The sequence below is a fragment of the Cricetulus griseus genome (genome assembly GCF_003668045.3).
Source record: "Cricetulus griseus strain 17A/GY chromosome 1 unlocalized genomic scaffold, alternate assembly CriGri-PICRH-1.0 chr1_1, whole genome shotgun sequence".
NCBI lineage: Eukaryota > Metazoa > Chordata > Mammalia > Rodentia > Cricetidae > Cricetulus > Cricetulus griseus.
Window position 1 is genome coordinate 231,949,247 of NW_023276807.1, and position 17,396 is coordinate 231,966,642.

The 17,396-nt window shown below is 43.8% G+C and overlaps 1 protein-coding gene across 6 annotated transcripts in view; it reads left to right on the forward strand.

The window, feature by feature from the left end:
- Positions 1–17,396, forward strand: part of Enox1 (ecto-NOX disulfide-thiol exchanger 1) — a 259,391-nt gene that overhangs the window by 136,584 nt on the left and 105,411 nt on the right. The window lies entirely within an intron of this gene.

Genomic DNA, 17,396 nt, shown 5'->3' on the forward strand with positions numbered 1-17,396 from the left:
AGTTGGGGTTACTAGGTGGAGAATAAAGAAAGTTAATAGTGGCTCTAGCTTTGAAAGGAGGAAAGACAATAAGGGATGAGTGGCCAGAGAGAAGGTAAGAGTGGGTTGTTCAGGAGAGACAAGGAGAAAAGAAAGGGTACACGATCTCAGAAGAACAATCCCCGAGGGGTGGAGGTAAGAAGCCATGTGCCCAAACAGTAGAGTGGTTACTGCCCACTTACTCTTTGCTCAGGGGATTTGATTGTAACCAACTTCCCATCTGTGTGCAGGTCACGGTCTCCTTTTGCAGGGACTTAGCCCTTGACAACAGCAGTGAAGCTATAGGGGTCGGAGGGCGGCCATGCGTTAGGATAGGAGAGAATCATGCTTTTCCTTGGCAATGGTATGAAATAAGGACTAGTTAAAATGGGGCTGAAAAAAATAAAACCTACCTTCCTGCCACTGTGCAGGTGAAAGTAATCATATTTGAAGCAACCGAGAGGTAGTAGGAGGTGATGTGTGTCATCAATGGGCCTCCATGGTGGTAAAGTGCAGGGTGAGCCATCCAGCCTTGGTGCCTCCAACTGGATGCTTGAGCTAGGAGGAACACAATAGGACTGGTGCTTACCCCTCAAGGAATCAGTGAAGTTGCCATCTTGGAAGCCCATGCTGAGTGGGTTGGCCATCAAGTTAGTTCTTTAGCACCTCAGCTTAACTAAACGATTGTCTTCAATCTCTCAACCTTTTTTCTTTTAATGGCTTTCATTTCCCATTTGAATAAATACTTTGACCAAAATTTTGTCAATGCCTTTCATACTATCCTTCCATCAACAAACTCCATCCCAAGGCCCATACATAAGAAATCTTATTGCCTCTGCCTGAAAAAGCATAGCCCCTGTGACAGTTGTTTCAAATTGATGACCCTCTCCGTTTAAGAAGAAGGTACCATCTGCAAAGAACCTCCTCCAGGTCCTTATGAGGTGAGCTTTGGCTAGTCACATTCATGGTGCCAGGCTCTTGAAATTGCCTAATGTGTCAGTTAGATGCAGTGTCCACCACTTAATAACAAAAATCCCTACCAACCTGATTGGTTTCACACACAGAAAAAGGCAGATACTGATGCTGGGTTTCTATGAGTATCATTATCTTTCCTTGGATTATTGTATAGGATGACTTGCTGTTGCCCCCACCATTGCATCTTTTCTTCTAGATTGAAATCATGTAGGGGAAGAGGAAGAAGGACTAATACCATTATGTTGAGAAACTATAACTTTTATCCCGTGTCTAAGTTAGGGTATCTATTGCTGTGAAGAGACACCATGATCTTTAATTGCAGTGGCTTGCTTAGAGTTCAGAGGTTCAGCCCATTATCATCACAGCAAGGAGCATGGCAGTGTACAGGCAGACAGCTGAGATTCCTACATCTTGCAGGCCACAGGAAGGCGACTGAAACACTGGGCGGTATCCCGAGCATAGGAAACCTCAAAGCCTGCCCGCACAGTGATACCCTTGCTCCAACAAGGCCTTACCTACTCCACCAAAGCCACACTTATGAGCTTATGGGGGCCAATTACATTCAATCTACCATAGTCCACTCCCTGCCTCCCCATATGCTGGTAACAATATCATAATGCAAAATGTATTTAGTACAACTTCAAAAGTCCCCATAGTCTGTCACAGTCTCAATAGTGTTTTAAAGTCCCAAGTTCAAAGTCTTTTCTGAGATTCATGCAATCTCTCAATTACCTGTAAAAATAAAAAAAGCAGATCACATATTTCCAACATGTAATGGCACAGTATCTACATGACTGTTCCAAAACTCAGGGAAGGGGTCATAGCACGGAAATACTGGACCAAAGCAAGATCAAAAAACGCTCTGGGCAAACTCCAAAATCTGCATCTCCATGTCTGATGTCAAAACACTTTCATATCTCCAACTCCATTCAGCTTCCTTGACTACAACACACTTCTTCCTCTTGGGATGGTTTCACTCCCTGTTAGCAGCTCTCCTCTGCACCCATCCCACAACCCTGGCATCTCTAACATCTTGGGCTCTTCAAGGCAATCCAGGTTCAACTTCACAGCTTCACACAATGGCCTCTCTACAAGGCCTCCATTCAGGGACAACCCTGACTCATGCCTGGCCTCGGTGGCTTTTCTTAGTCTTTGGGGCAAATGCTGTAACCTGTTTCTTTTATCCTTAACTCTAAAGCCAGAACCTCCTGGCTGAAGCTGCTACGTTCTGCTGCTTGCTGGGACTGGAACATGGCATCTTATTCAATTACATCTTGACCAGCTTTCTGGTTTTGATCGTTACTTTCACTGCCTAAGCTTGGTTGTCCTTGAACTTGCTCTGTAGACCAGGCTGGCCTCAAACTCAGAGATCCACCAGCCTCTACCTTCTGAGTGCTGGGATTAAAGGTGTGCACCACCACACCTGGCTCTAAGCTTTTCTTTAATTCCTTTCCATCAGTTGGAAATTCATCTGGGTGGGATTTTTGCCTTTAGGCAACCACTGCCTTTATTTACATTTCTTAATCTGTTTATCTCTTGACCATAGAACTTAGTTTAGCTCCATTCCACTTTCTGGTACTCTTTTTTCTCTTCAAGTATTTTTCTTAGCTCAGCTTGCTCATTTTCATTATAAACCTTTATCAGAGTTAACACTAATAACCATACAACAGAGTCTATACTAGGCTGTTTTGAGATTTCCACTGCCAACTGAATTAATTAATCCAAAAGCCTCAGGCAGACTCTTTGGACAAGGTCAAAAAGAAGCCACTTTCTTCACCAGAATATCACAAAAGCAGTCTCTAGGCCACGTACTAACATTTTTCTCCTCTGAAACCTTATGACCCCCCATAGTTCAGCATTACTAGTATGGCCCACTCCTTCCATGCTCCTACTAGTATGGCCCACTAAGCAGTGCTTAAAGCATTATGCTGCTTTCTTAACCCAAACTCCCAAAGTCCATATTACTCCAAATAAAAACATAGTCAGGCCAATCACAGTAATACCCCAGTCCCTATTACCAATTTCTGCTGCAGTGAAGAGACACCATGACCTCAGAAACTCTTACAAAGGAAAACATTTAGTTGGGGTGGCTCAATTACAGTTCAGAGTTTCAATCCATTATCATGGTGGGAGCATGGCAGCATACAGGCAGACATGATGCTGGCAAAGTAGCTGAGAATCTTACATCTTGCAAGCCACAGGAATTCCCCTGAAACACTGGGTGGTATCTTGAGCATGGGAAACCTCAAAGCCTGCCCCCACAGTGACACACTTGCTAAAACAAGGCCACACCCACTCCAACAAAGCCACATCTCCTAATAGTGCCACTGTATGAGATGATGGGGGCCAGTTACATTCAATTTACCACACCCTGCATGCCTCACTGGGCCTAACAGGCTACACAAGGCCATGCCCAACAACAGGAAAAGTGGGAGCTATAATTCCTGGCTGATCTACTGGTTTCTAGAATAATCTTGAGTTGCTCACAGTAAGGAAGAGGAAGTAGCTCCTGGGAGGCCCTGTTTTCTTTCCTTTTCAATTCCCTTCTCACAGACCATCTGATAGACAGCTGCACCCCGGCAAGTGGCTTCCCATTGTACTCTTAAGTGTTTTTCATGCTTCCCAGCCTTCACAGCTCTTCAGCCTCAGCATCACTTTTCCATGGTCATTCCCCATCAGTCTTACCTTTCCTTGAGTCCAACAAAGCTGTCTCCTACCTTGCGGCTTTCATGCATTTGGTCCCCCCTGCCTGCTGTGCTCTTCCCCTATTAGGTGTGCAGGAAACTCTCTCATCCTTTAAGCCTTAGCTGAAAGGCCCCTCCTTCTGGGAGGTAGTTCTTGTCCCCCTTCTGATGGATTTTCCATTGCAGTACCTTTGCAGCACTTACCCGGGTATGTGACAGTTTGCTGGGTTTTGATGAGGACAATACAAAGGGGCATCAGAGTCCTAAGAGACAGATTGGGGAGGGAGGGAATTAGTAAGCAATGGGTAAACTGCCAAACAGGTAAGAAGAAAGCCTGAAACAGTACACTCAGACATTTCTCATAGCCATATGTGGTGTACACCTGGAATCCCAGCACTGAGGAGGCTGAGACATGGGTATGAGGCCAGCCTGGACTAGATAAGACATGTCTCAAAACAGAAAAGGAGGGACGGAATAGAAAGGGGAAGAGTTTGCATAGGTAACAGGGTTTCAACCTGCACATGCACCAAATCAAATAAATCCAAGAAAGCTCACTGGCTATGGTCTAAGTGGAAATCAGTACGCCAGCCCATAATTGATAGGCTAGGTGCTGTTAGAAGGGCTGAGTGAAAGTCAGGGGAGAAAGCAATGCTGACTCTTCCCCTGTGTAACCTTCCAGTCACCTTTAGGTTTATCACCTACCCATCACCCTTTGGGAAGCTCCCCTTAGCTCTGCAGTTTGGTTCTCTGTAGTATTTCAGTAATGGGCAGTTATCAACAGACTGTGAAAACCCCAGCTGATGCTGACAGCCCTGCTCTGGCTGAGGAGTGCATGCCCCATCTGGAGCATGGGGCTTCAGATGTATCTATGAAAGCCAGACTCTTCCAGGATGACTTGAAGACAGAAATGACATCATGTGCAGCCCGAGCTCAATTTAAACAGAACAGGAGAGTTGCATGGCTCCATTAACAATGACACTCTCCTTGACCGTTAGTGTTTAGTAAAAAAAAAAAAAAAATGAAAAGGAATGTACACCAAACACCAGCAGTTACCTTCTAGCTTTGCTGCTGTTCCACTCGGCCAGCATTTGCACATGTTCTAGTTTTGCATTGTAGTCAACTAGACATTGTTTTCCTCTAAGCTTTGCCTTAAAGTGTCAAGGATCAGTAGCTATACTCATCCCAGAGTTTGAGGTTTGTGGCATCTCTTCACTTCTCCAGGGGATTGTACTTGACTTGTGACCACTGATGTGCAGTTATCAGTTGAGGATCTCAGTCTATCCTGGTATATAGCACTGGGGCTTTCTCCTCTGAGCCAGCTAGAGCTGGCTCACCTGCTAGTTATAAAAGAAGAGGGAAAGTGGCAAGCCTACTGAGTCTAGTCTCATGTCATCTTATCCTCAGATCATATTTGTCTCACCTTGTTGTCGATTTCTTATTCTGTCTATTTGGCAGAACTTCCTCCTACATTTCCCTATTCATAGACTTTGGGGTTTTGATCTTTGCTTTTAAAAAATGTATGCTTCATAGAAACTCCCAATAGGCCTGCCCACCTTCCGTTTTATCAGTCCTAAGCAAAGCTTGTCATTTCAGAGATCTGACAGAATCAGTTTATGAGTCCAGGAAGCATGTGCCACCACGTTCACATATTAATATACATGCCAAGATGATCGGTTGTGCAAACCGTGTTATAGCACGCACACATCTAATCAACTAAACACACCATGGCTTTCCTTCTTGACTACTTTTCCAGCAAGCTTCCTGCTGAAAGAGAAAAGGGGGCAGGATAGAGGAGAAAAGTTAGAAAGCAGATAAGAGTAGAAAAGGCCTGTTAATATTAAATGAGGAACACATGCCATATATATAATTAGTTTGAATGAAAAGTCAAAACTATAATGTCAGAGACAGTGAAGGCCAAGAGTCTTGTTTCTAATTGTCCTTCACTCTCTCTGACCCTTAGCCATCTGGGTAGCTGGTTTTCTAGAACCATGTCTGCTTTGTTTGTTTGTTTTAATAAAAACTGAAGATGCTCAGGGGAGGATACTGCTAAAGCTGTAAACTCAAGCTTCTAGGAAGAGATGAAGATGGACATTGGCAGCACAGAGCTATAAATGTTGCCATCTGGTTAGAAATTGAAACACATACTTCCAGCATGCCCCCTTTTTACCCTACTCTACACACTGCTCTGCTATCTTCTTGCCAGAAAGACTTCTCCGTACCCACTGCCATCCAGGCTTTCTTCCTGGAGCCTGTCCAGTCTGTTAGGACCCACAGCCATACTCTCCCTGTGAGTCCTTAACATCCGCTAATTATTTTACATCCATCAAATTGATTTGTGTTCCTCAAGAATCATTTCATGCCAGAGGTGCAAGCCATGTGCATTTACCTTTCTTCTTACTTCACCATAGCACTCTGGAGCTTGGCACTGTTTGTAAAAGCACACCCAAGTCCTGAGGACAAGTGTCCATCATTTGACCAGTTATGGAAGGGATCACTGTTTGTAAAAGCACATGCATTATGCACACACACACACACACAACACAAAAAAAATCCTGACTACAAGTATCCATGGTTGACCCCTTTATAGAGGGAATCACTGTTTGTAAAACCGTGTGCATTCTTATGTGTATGCACACACACATAAAGACCTGACTACAATTATCCATCCTTGATAATTCACATCCTTCACATCCTTCACATCCTTCACCAGGGAGGTGAAGCTGGTGTGGAAAATGGGCTGGAAACCAGTGACATCAGAACATGAAGGTTTTCGTGTGTGTGTGTGTGTGTGTGTGTGTGTGTGTGTGTGTGTGTGTGTGTGTGTGTGTGTACTGTGATCTCAACTGACTTAGCACCAAATTGAATTCTCTTAAAACCAGAACACACAGAATATATGTAAACTATGAGATGGTAAGATTATCTTATTCTTACTACTCTTATTGTAGCTTGAAGACTGTAACAGTTTCAACCATCATACATCCTAGCTTTGTACACTTATGAGAGAAAGTGGCTCTAGTCACATCTTCAGTCTGCAGAACAGCAAACGATGTAGATGCTTTTAACTGGGTCTGAAGAGACCCTGGCTCTAATCTCAGCTCAAGCTGTAATTAGCCATATCCTCTCAGGAAAGTCTTCTAAGCCCTTGAGTCTCTGTGTCCTCCTTTCTGCGTTGAAAAGGTTTGCCAGATAATCCCCCCGAGGTACCGTCAAAGACCCATCCAGAGCCCTTACCATGAGAACAACTGAGATCCTTGAGCGGTTCTGGATATCTAAAAGCAGGAGAGCTGAAGGGACCCTTGAGATGACCAGTTGGCCTCAGATGATGAGAGAACAGAGGAGCAGCAGGCAGTCATCCCTGCACATGAGTGACACTTGCTATGGTGGCTGCCTCTGTGGAGCTTCTGTGAAAATCAGAAACCACACTTCCACCATGAGAACATTTGCTGGGAGCCCCACAGGTGCTGCAGCCAGTCAGAGTTATTGTCAGAAACAGCTCCACAATACTTTGACATCCCCCTGTCACGTCCTCATCTGTCTTCTGGGCTGAAATTGTAAAAGCCTCTGCTGTTGGAATGAATGACTGCATCATCCCACAAATATTTACTGGAGTGCTTCTAAGTGCCAGGTCATAAGCTAAGTGCTGGAATGAAATATGAGGGCTTCTGACCTCCATGCCGACCATGGCCCCCCTTATAGGCAGATTGGCAATCTCCCCACACTACTTCTGCCTCAGAAACTCTCTCTGAAATCAGTTACTTCTCAGGAACATTTCAGGCTAAATGTTTTTTATTCCCTACCAAGGGAAATTTGGTTCCCGTGTCCCTGCTGTCGAAAAAGAATTTTATGAAGTGTTAAAATGTTTTCTCGTGTCTGTAGAAGTCATTGACATAGCTCATCCAAGGGAAGGGGGGTTAAAAAAAAGTCTCCGTAATGCCTTAGCAACTTGACAGCCTTTCCATTTCTCCTCAGAGTCATGCTGATAGCCATTATTTACTAATGCATTAAATGCTCAAAATATTATTTCCTCCGAAATGAAAAAGAGAAGAAAAGAAAACACATCCTTTGATCTCAGGGAATAAATATCCAAAGAAAATAATGTTGTATGAAGGTTTCCAAATGACAGATGAGCACCAAATGTTCCATTTCTCATAGTACCCAAACTGACAGAAGACCCTAAAAACTTGCCACAACTCTTAGGCCCGTTTTGGTATCTTTCTTTTCAACTTTACCAAAAATATAATTCTAAGTTTAAAAAAAATTAATCACACACACACACACACTAAGAAAAATTAAGCCTTACCCTCTAGAACAAACAAGAACTAGGAAAGGTTCAAGATTCCATGTGCCCATTATCATTAACCTTGAAGCAACTCAGGAAAGCCACCTTTTATTTAGTACTAGAATCAGGTAGCTTGATAGGCCCCCAGCCCTGGGCACTGAGCAAAAGTGTGGGGCGGGGCGTATCTGCTGGTGGTTTAGGCAACAGATATTGGCTACTTTGGACAGAAGCCACACAAAATTTCTTTACGCAAAATTTGTTCAAAAGGAAGACATTCAAAGTGAGAACAAACCACTGTGGGGCAGAGATGTGTTCTGGAGGCAGAGAGAGCATCTTCGCATCATTTTGCCTAAGAAAGAAACCATCCCAGGAGGAGTGTGGGAGTAGCTGGGATGTACCTGGATTGTTTCTGAGACCTAAACAGAGCAGACACATAACCCACGCAGTGCAGTTTTCTGACCCTGGCCCAGAGATTCCCAGCACCAGAGAGAAGATTTAGTATTGCCTATTGCAGGTGTTCTTACCCCGTGGGACTCAACCCTTTCACAAGGGTCGCCTAAGACAACCAGAAAACACGGTATTTACATTACAATTCGTAACAGTAGTAAAATTACAGCTATGAAGTAGCAACCAAAATAATTTTATGGTTGGAGGTCACTGCAACATGAGGAACTGTATTAGAGGATTGCAGCATTAGGAAGGCAGAGGGAGTTGGGGAGAAGGACAAGGCCTGCCAGAGCCACATGCTTGAGTGGGCTAGTGTCCCTTCAATTCTTGAGGAATCATCCAGAGCCGGTGGAGTCCCAGAAGAAAAATGAGTCACTATTTGGGGGTCACAAGGATGAAAATCCTCTGAGAATCTAGCTTTGTCCTCTAATGAGAGACTCTGCAGTGTACCCAGCTACTTTGAGAAGGGCAAGTTTTCTGAATCTGGACTCATTTTGGTTATTTGTAATGGAAACTTCAAATGTGGGTGTTGTTGGAATGGAAATTTGGTTGATACTTGATTCTTTCCTTCTTCTAGCTGTCAAGAAAAGCCAAACGCAATGTCTTCTGCCTTGTTGTTAGCATGGGAAAGGAAAGCAATCTGAGGAAAACCAAAACAACCAAACAAAACTTTCAGGGATCATAAAACAGAGAACAATTTCACAGTGGTGCTCGGGATTAATAATTCAGATACTCCCTTTTCACAGCCACTACCAGGGACTTTTAATAAAGATTCTTATAGAAGGATATCAGAAGCCATGTTTGAACATGCTCATTGCAGCCTTATTAATGGTAAACATACCCGCAACTTCCAAGATAGGGTTTAAGTGAAACAAAGCAAGGTACAGGAACAGAACTAATAGTTTGTGAATAGGCTAGGAAGCTACACACCTGTGCACTGTATGCATACATTTTAATCTTGCTGCTGGTGCCAGAATCTGCCAACATCCTTTGTTGTTAAAAAGAGAAGCTGGTGAAGGGGCTCAGGCTTGGAAGGTAGTCTTTTACTTCTCATTCTGGTTCTTTTGTTACATATATATATATATATATATATATATATATATATATATATATATATAACTTTTGTTGAGTCAATAGTGGAAATCTAGTCAGGGAATTTGTTGGGTTTATAAAGCCTGGAAACTGCTATGTAACTGTTGCATTTGTAATCCTATGCGTTTTTCTTTCAGTGTACACATTTGATGTGTGCATTTACAAAGGGGCCGAACCCTCACACAGATGCCTGGATTTACCTAACCAGGATAGCAAGGGAACGAAGAAAGGACAGAAACACAGAGAAAAGCTGGAATCCTGCAGGTTGGGCTCGCTAACAGAGCCACAGCACCTGAGAAGCTCAGCATGTTTATCACATGCAGTTGAACAGCGAGATGGTGTTATCATGTACCACTGAACAGAAGACAGTTGGTACATCCTAATAAACAAGGAAGTAGTGTTCTTACACACAGCTGAACAAGGAGGCAGGGTTAGCTAATCTCAGTAGGAGCACGCTTTTTAGGGGAGGAAGGTTCCAGAAGGAGAAAGCAATGGTGGACATTTTTGCACACTCTGTCAGCACTGGAACTCATAAAGGAGGCCTCTGACATCCTTCTGAGCCTCACCTGGGGAAGGCTTTGCAACTCCCATGAGGCTGAGGCACAGGGGTCTTTTGGTGCAGCTCTTTATATTATTGTCTGCCTAATGTCTGTGTACTTGATTTGAGCAGTTTGACCTTTCCCTACTTGCTTGGAATTTGACAAACAAAAGATCCTCGTGGTTTATAAAATATTTTTTCAGGATCCCATTCCCTAAAAGAAGCAGTTGTTTTGCCTCATCTCCCCAGGAAGTGGAGAAATCAAGTTTGAGATTGGCGTTTTGAGATTCAAATTTAGCGGGTCTATAATGAATTCAGTGTCACGTGATGATCTGTTGAGTCATCCCAAGGCAAAGCCCCTAACTGCTCTGTCATCCCTCAACCTGTAAGTTTAGTCCAGGCCCCTTTCAAATATTGCTGCCCTCGTAAATTTCTGCTTCCACGGCTCTCATCCAAGTAGCTCCTCCCCTCAGGCAGCAGCTTGGGACCACAAAGGAGTCAGGAGCTTCAGCACTCCACTGCTGCCTCCTCCACAGTGCTTACTGCTCTCCTTGGGCATCTGGTCTACCTCTGGGTGTCTGTCCCGAGACTGCCGTCACTGTCACTGATGGCGTTCTCTCCCTGGCAAGTCTCCCACTTACAGCCAATGCATATCGGTTCTACCACTCCATCTAAAGTAGCTGGATGGTGGTAGCGCATGCCTTTAATCCTGGTACTCAGGAGGCAGAGGCAGGTGGAGCTCTGTGAGTTCGAGGCCAGCCTGGTCTACAGAGCGAGTTCCAAGACAGGCTCCAAAGCTACAGAGAGAAACCCTGTCTCAGAAAAAAGGGGAAAAAGTCTCATTTTTCTTTTGACCCTCCCTCCCATGAAGAATTCCCCACCCCCAGCTTTAGCTTGCAAAGACAACAATAACAAGCTAGGGGAGGTAGGTCAACTACATCATTTGATATGTGCCTTTGAAAATCCCTTCTGAGCTATTTGTGGAGGATTTGAAATATGTTATCCCTTAAAAGCAAAAGAGGGAATTCTTCTGAAACCTACAGAGTTAAGGCTCTATCGTGAGCCTGATAGCATTAAAAACAAAAATTAGGCTTGCAAGATTTGTTTGAGTGCTTTTTGAGCCTGGAAGAATGTAATCAGTTGCTCCAGATATTTGGGGCACTAAATGGATTTAAGTTCTTTTCACTGCTGTGTAGCTGGAACCCAGGGTATTGGCGGTGCCGGGGCATGTGCGGGAGCAGCCGTGGAGGAGAAAGGACTAGACTCCTGCTCTGAACCTGCCTTTCTGTCTCAGTGCTTTCAGTGCTTCTCTGCCCCGTGCTAAAAGTCTAAAGATCTTATGCAGCCCCAGACTCTGAGATCTGCACCACATGCTCTCCTTTTCCTCCAGAGGGCTTGTTTAAATGTAGTCCATGTCTCCATATGATAAGCTCCCCTTGCTCAGCAAGACTAAAGACAAATGCCTCTCATGACAGTTCATGATGAAAATCTTAGACTTCATGACCACAATCTGTTTTTGCCAAAGAGACCCCGGGGACTGCCACTATCACTCTCTAGTGCCTCTGCCCTGGTGCTGGGAGATCCCTTGTAAGGGAGGATGCTAGATGGCCCAGACACTGGAAGTAGGTTCCTATACCCAGCAAGACTTCATTTAACACAAACTGGGTACCAGAGGAATCCCAAGATACATGGAATGAAAGAGACATGAAGACAGGTGCAGAGATCCTGAGAGAAGGAGACCTACAGATAGAACAGCAACCACGGGTGGAACCAAGGCTGCTGTTGAAGGATAGAGGGCTGGAAAGAAAGAACAGTGACTTGGACTACTCACCTGGAGGCAGGAAGCTTCTGGTGGGCTCAGCCAGGTTCAAGCACCGCATACGGGATTTCCAAACCACATATTGTTTCACCATTTCCAGTCTGTCAGGGCAGTCAGTACCCTGTATAGGACAACCATGTCCATCACAGCAGGAGAAGTGACAGATCAGCCTCCAAAATTAAAGACACTTTTACTCAGGGAAATTACATACGGCCTTAAATTGACCCACTGGAGATCACAGATTCTGATTTGCAACCAATCATTCCTCCCATAAGAGTGGCTACCACCAGAAGAATAAAGGTGAGAGCCATGCTGCTAGATGGGTGTCCAGTGGCCCAAAATGGGTATTTTAGCTGACCTTCATTCCAGTGTCATAACATTGAAACTAAATGTTTAAGACTTTGGGTCAAATTCCTGATGTAGTTTTCTTGGAAGCTGCTTGCTAAGATGTGCACATACCCTCCAATAGACTCTTTAGCATATGTAATTCAATGGTTTTTGGTGTATCCCTTAGGCTTACAGTCACTGTCAACCATCACAGTCAGCTGTAGAGCAGGCTTATCTCTTTAAATAGCTGATTGTCATTGTTTAAACAAACATTGTAATCGTAGCTGTCCTATATCCTTCACTGAAACCGTAGACAAACACCTCCCTTCCATGGGGTCAGTCCCTTCTCGACATTTATATGGAGGGAATTGTCATTTTGGACTTGATGATTAACTTTATTAACCAAGCATAGTTTTCTCAGGGGGTATCTATCCTGTAATAAGTACCAATACTTCATGATTTCCCATGAATTTCTATTCTACACTGTGGTATGTCCAATTTTCAATTAACACATTAGTTTGTAACCTTTCATATCCTCTTTGGGTATTCTGAGTAAGGTTGCTATCAGTATTTTTTAATAATTAAGTTATTCTATCAAAAAAAGTCAGTTTTACACCCAGCAGATGTTCAAACATCTGGGGATAGGGGAAACATAAAAGACGGTTCATAAACTATTCAGTTTTCAAGAGATGTTATGGTGTGTGTGTGTGTGTGTGTGTGTGTGTGTGTGTGTGTGTGTGTGTGTTACCTACTTATATGTCTGTGTACCACCTGCATGCCTGTTGCTTATGGAAGCCAGAAGAGGGTGTCAGATCCTCTGGGACTGGAGTTACAGTTGTGAGCCACCGTGTAGGTACTGTGAATCAAAACCTGTCCTTTAGAAGGGCAACCAGTGACCTTGATGCCAACTCTCCAGCCCCAAGAAGTGTTTTGTTATCATTGAAGTAAACTATGTCTGTGTGCATGTTGTGTGTCTGAATGTGTCTGCACATGCATAGCCTATGGGAAATCACAAGTAGGAATTTACAGCCACACAGGATAATTGGCAGTATTGTTAAGGCTATGTGCCCCTTTCTTCTGTTTGTGTAAACCTTCTGGGTAGAGTAGGTGCTCTGGGATGGCATCTAATGAAGACTGGCTTCTAGACAGTTCCTCACTGACTTTCCTCATGCTACTCAGAAAACCCAGTTTACACAGAACACAAAGCAACTGGGGTGAGGGAGTAGGCAAGAGTTGCAAGACAGGCCTGGCAAATCTACATTTTCTGACAGAAAGCTGTGTCAATCAGTAAGAGTTCCAGATTACTGGGGATATGCTTGATTTGTTTGTTTGTTTGTTTGATATAAATAAGTGACATGTGTGGTGCAGGATTTAAGCTTGTCATCTGATATAGAATCCTGGAGTCCTTCTTGCCTTGCAGACTGCCAAGGTGGCAAAGGCACTGTATAGTGTGCCGACTCGAATGTGTTCTCCCTACAGCACAACTGTCTGTGAGCTGCTGTCTTGAATAAGTGCCCGCCATCCTACTGTGCCTGACCCTTCCTCTGAGAAGTGAAGTCGTGGGTACCCTTTGGTTAGTAACTGTGTGTGGCCTCACTGTGCATAGAATGAGCAGTGTGAAGAACACCAAGGAAGCATTAAGCAATAGTGTGGATCAGGGACTACTTGAGTCCATTGAGAGACAATGGACAGCCTGGGATCTTCACCTGTGACATCAAGATTAGCACCATCCCAATTTGTGATTTTAAAGCCATGTGATATCCTTGCATCACATTCATTGGGACATTTTCTTTGAAGTGTCTTTCCCTAATGATGGATTCACACGCACCTTAGCCTGAACACTTTTATTTGTAAGACAAACCTCTAGCTCGGGAGGTATCTGCAGAAACAGGAGACTGACCTGTGCAGTGTAAATGCTGTGAGAGTGTTGTTCAAACCTAAGTTGAGTTGTACAATTCTTAGCTTCCTGAGGTTTTGTTGTTGTTGTTGTTGTTGTTGTTGGTGGTGGTGGTGGTGGTGGTAGTGGTGGTGTGTGTGTGTGTGTGTGTGTGTGACTATGAGATAGGAAATGTAAAACTCTCATGAGAAAAGGATATAATTAAATCCCATCTAGTTTTCCTTTTAGTTTCTTATCCCATTGAAGAGAACTTTGTAAGAGATGCAAGAACACCCAGAGAATTTGAGGCATATCTTAGAGTTCTGACATTTTTCTAAACCCCAATTCATAGTTCAGTTCCATTTGGGTGGCCTTCAGCAAACACTCAAGCCCAGTGTGTCTCAGAGCCAGTTCCCTGTCTTTTCTGCTCAGACCTCCATCTATGCTTGTTCTCTGCATCTCTGATGCTCTTCCCAAGCTTGAGTCACCCTGGCTCCCCCTCCCTTCTCCCCACATCCTCTTAGCAAGTCACCCCTTGCTGCTTCCTATCAGGTGGCTGCTCACCTCAGCCTTGGTTCAGAGCCTCTGCTGTGACTCGGGCTTCTTCATGTCTCCCACACCAGCTACACTGGCACTTGTGCCCTGACCTATAGCAGCAACTGCACCACCTGGATGAACACGTAGTCCTTCCCTGCTTCTTCTCTCATGGACTTAGCCTTCTTCCTTCCAGATACTTCCATGGAAAGTCCTTTCACAGCTCCAACCTTGCAGACTTCTCTCCTGATCAAGTCACCAGCTAAGACCTGGCAAAATGTTGCCTTCTTCATGACAGGATCCCTTATTCCTTGATCCTAATTAGCTGCTCTGGTTTTCCTCAAAGTGGCCCAACCTACCTCTATTGCACAGAGTAATTATCTGCTTTTGTTTCTCTATCATCTCCAAGACTGAGATCTCACAAAAAAAGATGTATACACTTCTAGTAATCAGCTACCTGGCAATTGATCAGATCCTCCAGGTGTTTGTTGAATGAAATGAATGAATGAATTTACTTTATGGCCTCAAATAATCAAGTCCTCTAACCAAATGAGGCATGCCTCAGCAAACATACCTGAGTGTACTTGATGTTTTCGCCCTTTTTTTTTTTTTTTTTGTACCATAGTGAGCCAGGCTCTAGCTTCTGTTTTTCCTCTGTACTCCTCTTTGTTAGTTGGTGGCAAATCTTCCTTCAAACCCTCCTCCATTTATGAATATGCATCATTTACTCTTTATTGTATCTTCCTCATTAGAAGTCTTCTCTCGAAGACAGCAGAAGTTTGATTATCACCACCCAAATGCTAACCCTGAACAGCATAACTTTCCCTCTTCTAAATGATGACAATCTCAGTGTTTTGATATTTAAAGCCATGGAGCCTTGCAGTCACCAGCCCTGATAATTGACTTTGTCTGAGATGATTTCTAGCTTCTCCGGGCTGACCCTGCAAGGGACAGCCAAAGTCACCAGTGATTCCAGACTCCAGGTAGACAAAGAAGTAGAGAGCCTGGGTGGCCACACCATGCTTCACACTGAGGGTAAAAGTCAGATGAGGGTCAGCACTTACGGTAGCTCAGAGTGATGAACCTGAAAGCTTATTCCTCTTCTGGGTGAGGCAGTACAGGGATGCCACAGACGCTGAGGGAGAATGTAAACCGTGTCTGTGGAAAATGGTCTTTTTAAAACTGAGAGTAACAGATTCTTAGTATACTATGAGGATGGGGTTTTCTAGATAAGTTAACAATTGAGGTTCTTCTCAAGTACAAAATAGCAAACAAAAATGCTCCGTGAGAAAATATCTGGAGATCAAGGCTGAGAAGTATTTACCAGCAGTGTAGGAAATATTCGCCACAGTGTCATGAGGAATGGAACACACCTTGCTTCCCTCTAGCACAGTGGTTCTCAACCTTCCTAATGCTGTGGCCCTTTAATACAGTTCCTCATGTTGTGCTAACCCCCAGCCATAAGATTATTTTTGATGCTACTTCATATCTGTAATTTTGCTACCATTATGAGTCATCATGTAAATATCTGATATGTGGTCCCTGTGAAAGAGTCATTCGACCCCCCTCCAAAGGGGTTGTGACCCATAGACTGAGAACTGCTGCTCTGACACATCATGTACTTGTTCATTTTATGTGCTAAGTTGTTGTCACTGAAGGTCACTCACCTTTGGGGCTTTGCTATCGTGATGTTTTTTTGGATGCCGGAAAATCTGGAAGAGAATTGAAGTCTTCTTTTTTTTTTATAACAGAGCCTCGGGAATCATTTAGGAATTATGGGATATGGTGCTAGCATCCGTAAGAATGGAACTCAACATTTAGAAGTTCAGGTTTAATCATGTGACTGATTCAGAAAACTAGTTTGTTAATCCCATGCTTACCAGATCAATAACTAGTCAAGCAAGACTGAGTCTATAATTAGTTGACACTCTACCTAACATCCACTAAGACCCCATCCCTTTTTCTCTGATTTTTCACGATCCTTCAACATTTACCACCCTAAAAGCACAGTTCCTGGAGGTAACAGAATTGATCGATGAAGTCAAGGTGATAGAATTAAAACCTCAGATGGTATGAGAGTCAGGAGGGGATGCTTAGAAGGTGACTGGGGAACAGCCGGAGATAGGGGATGAACTCAGTAAAGAACGAAGAACTCCCTGGGGTACTGAAGTCAGACACCCATTGCCTTCACAGGGAATGCGTAGCACCTGTTACCAGCCAGGAGGGCAGGAGGACTGGCTTCAGTCTTTAGAGAAAAAAAAAAAAGAGTGGAGAATGGTTCCTGAGGCTGAGGAGCCTATAACACAAGTATTCATAGCCAATTTGGACCTTGGATACAGTAATAGCTTTAGTGGCTTGCTGTTAAGCCCTTGAGATGGAGAACAAAGGAAAATGATCCATTTGGTTCTTGGGTTTCAGACACTCCACATCGATTTTCCTTTGAAGCCCCTAGCCAGGCAGAACTTTATATACCTTTACTTGTATGGTAGTATCAGGGTCTATACATCTATAGGTCTAGGTCTATAATCTGCCATATCAATTTAGTAAACAACAGCTGAAGGATGCTTGGAGGTAGATGCCCATGATCCTTCCCCTGGTCATCTATAGAATTTATTTTAACCTAAAGTTATGGAGACAGACTTGAAGGGAGACATCCCCAACCTTGCTAAAAATGTAAGTACAAAAAAGGCACAAATTGGATGGATATTGATGATGTTGTTTCTATTGTGACATCATCCATAGACTCCTAGTGTCTTTGCTTTGCTTCCCTATAGTGATCACAACATAAATTACTTGTCTTGTTTGAC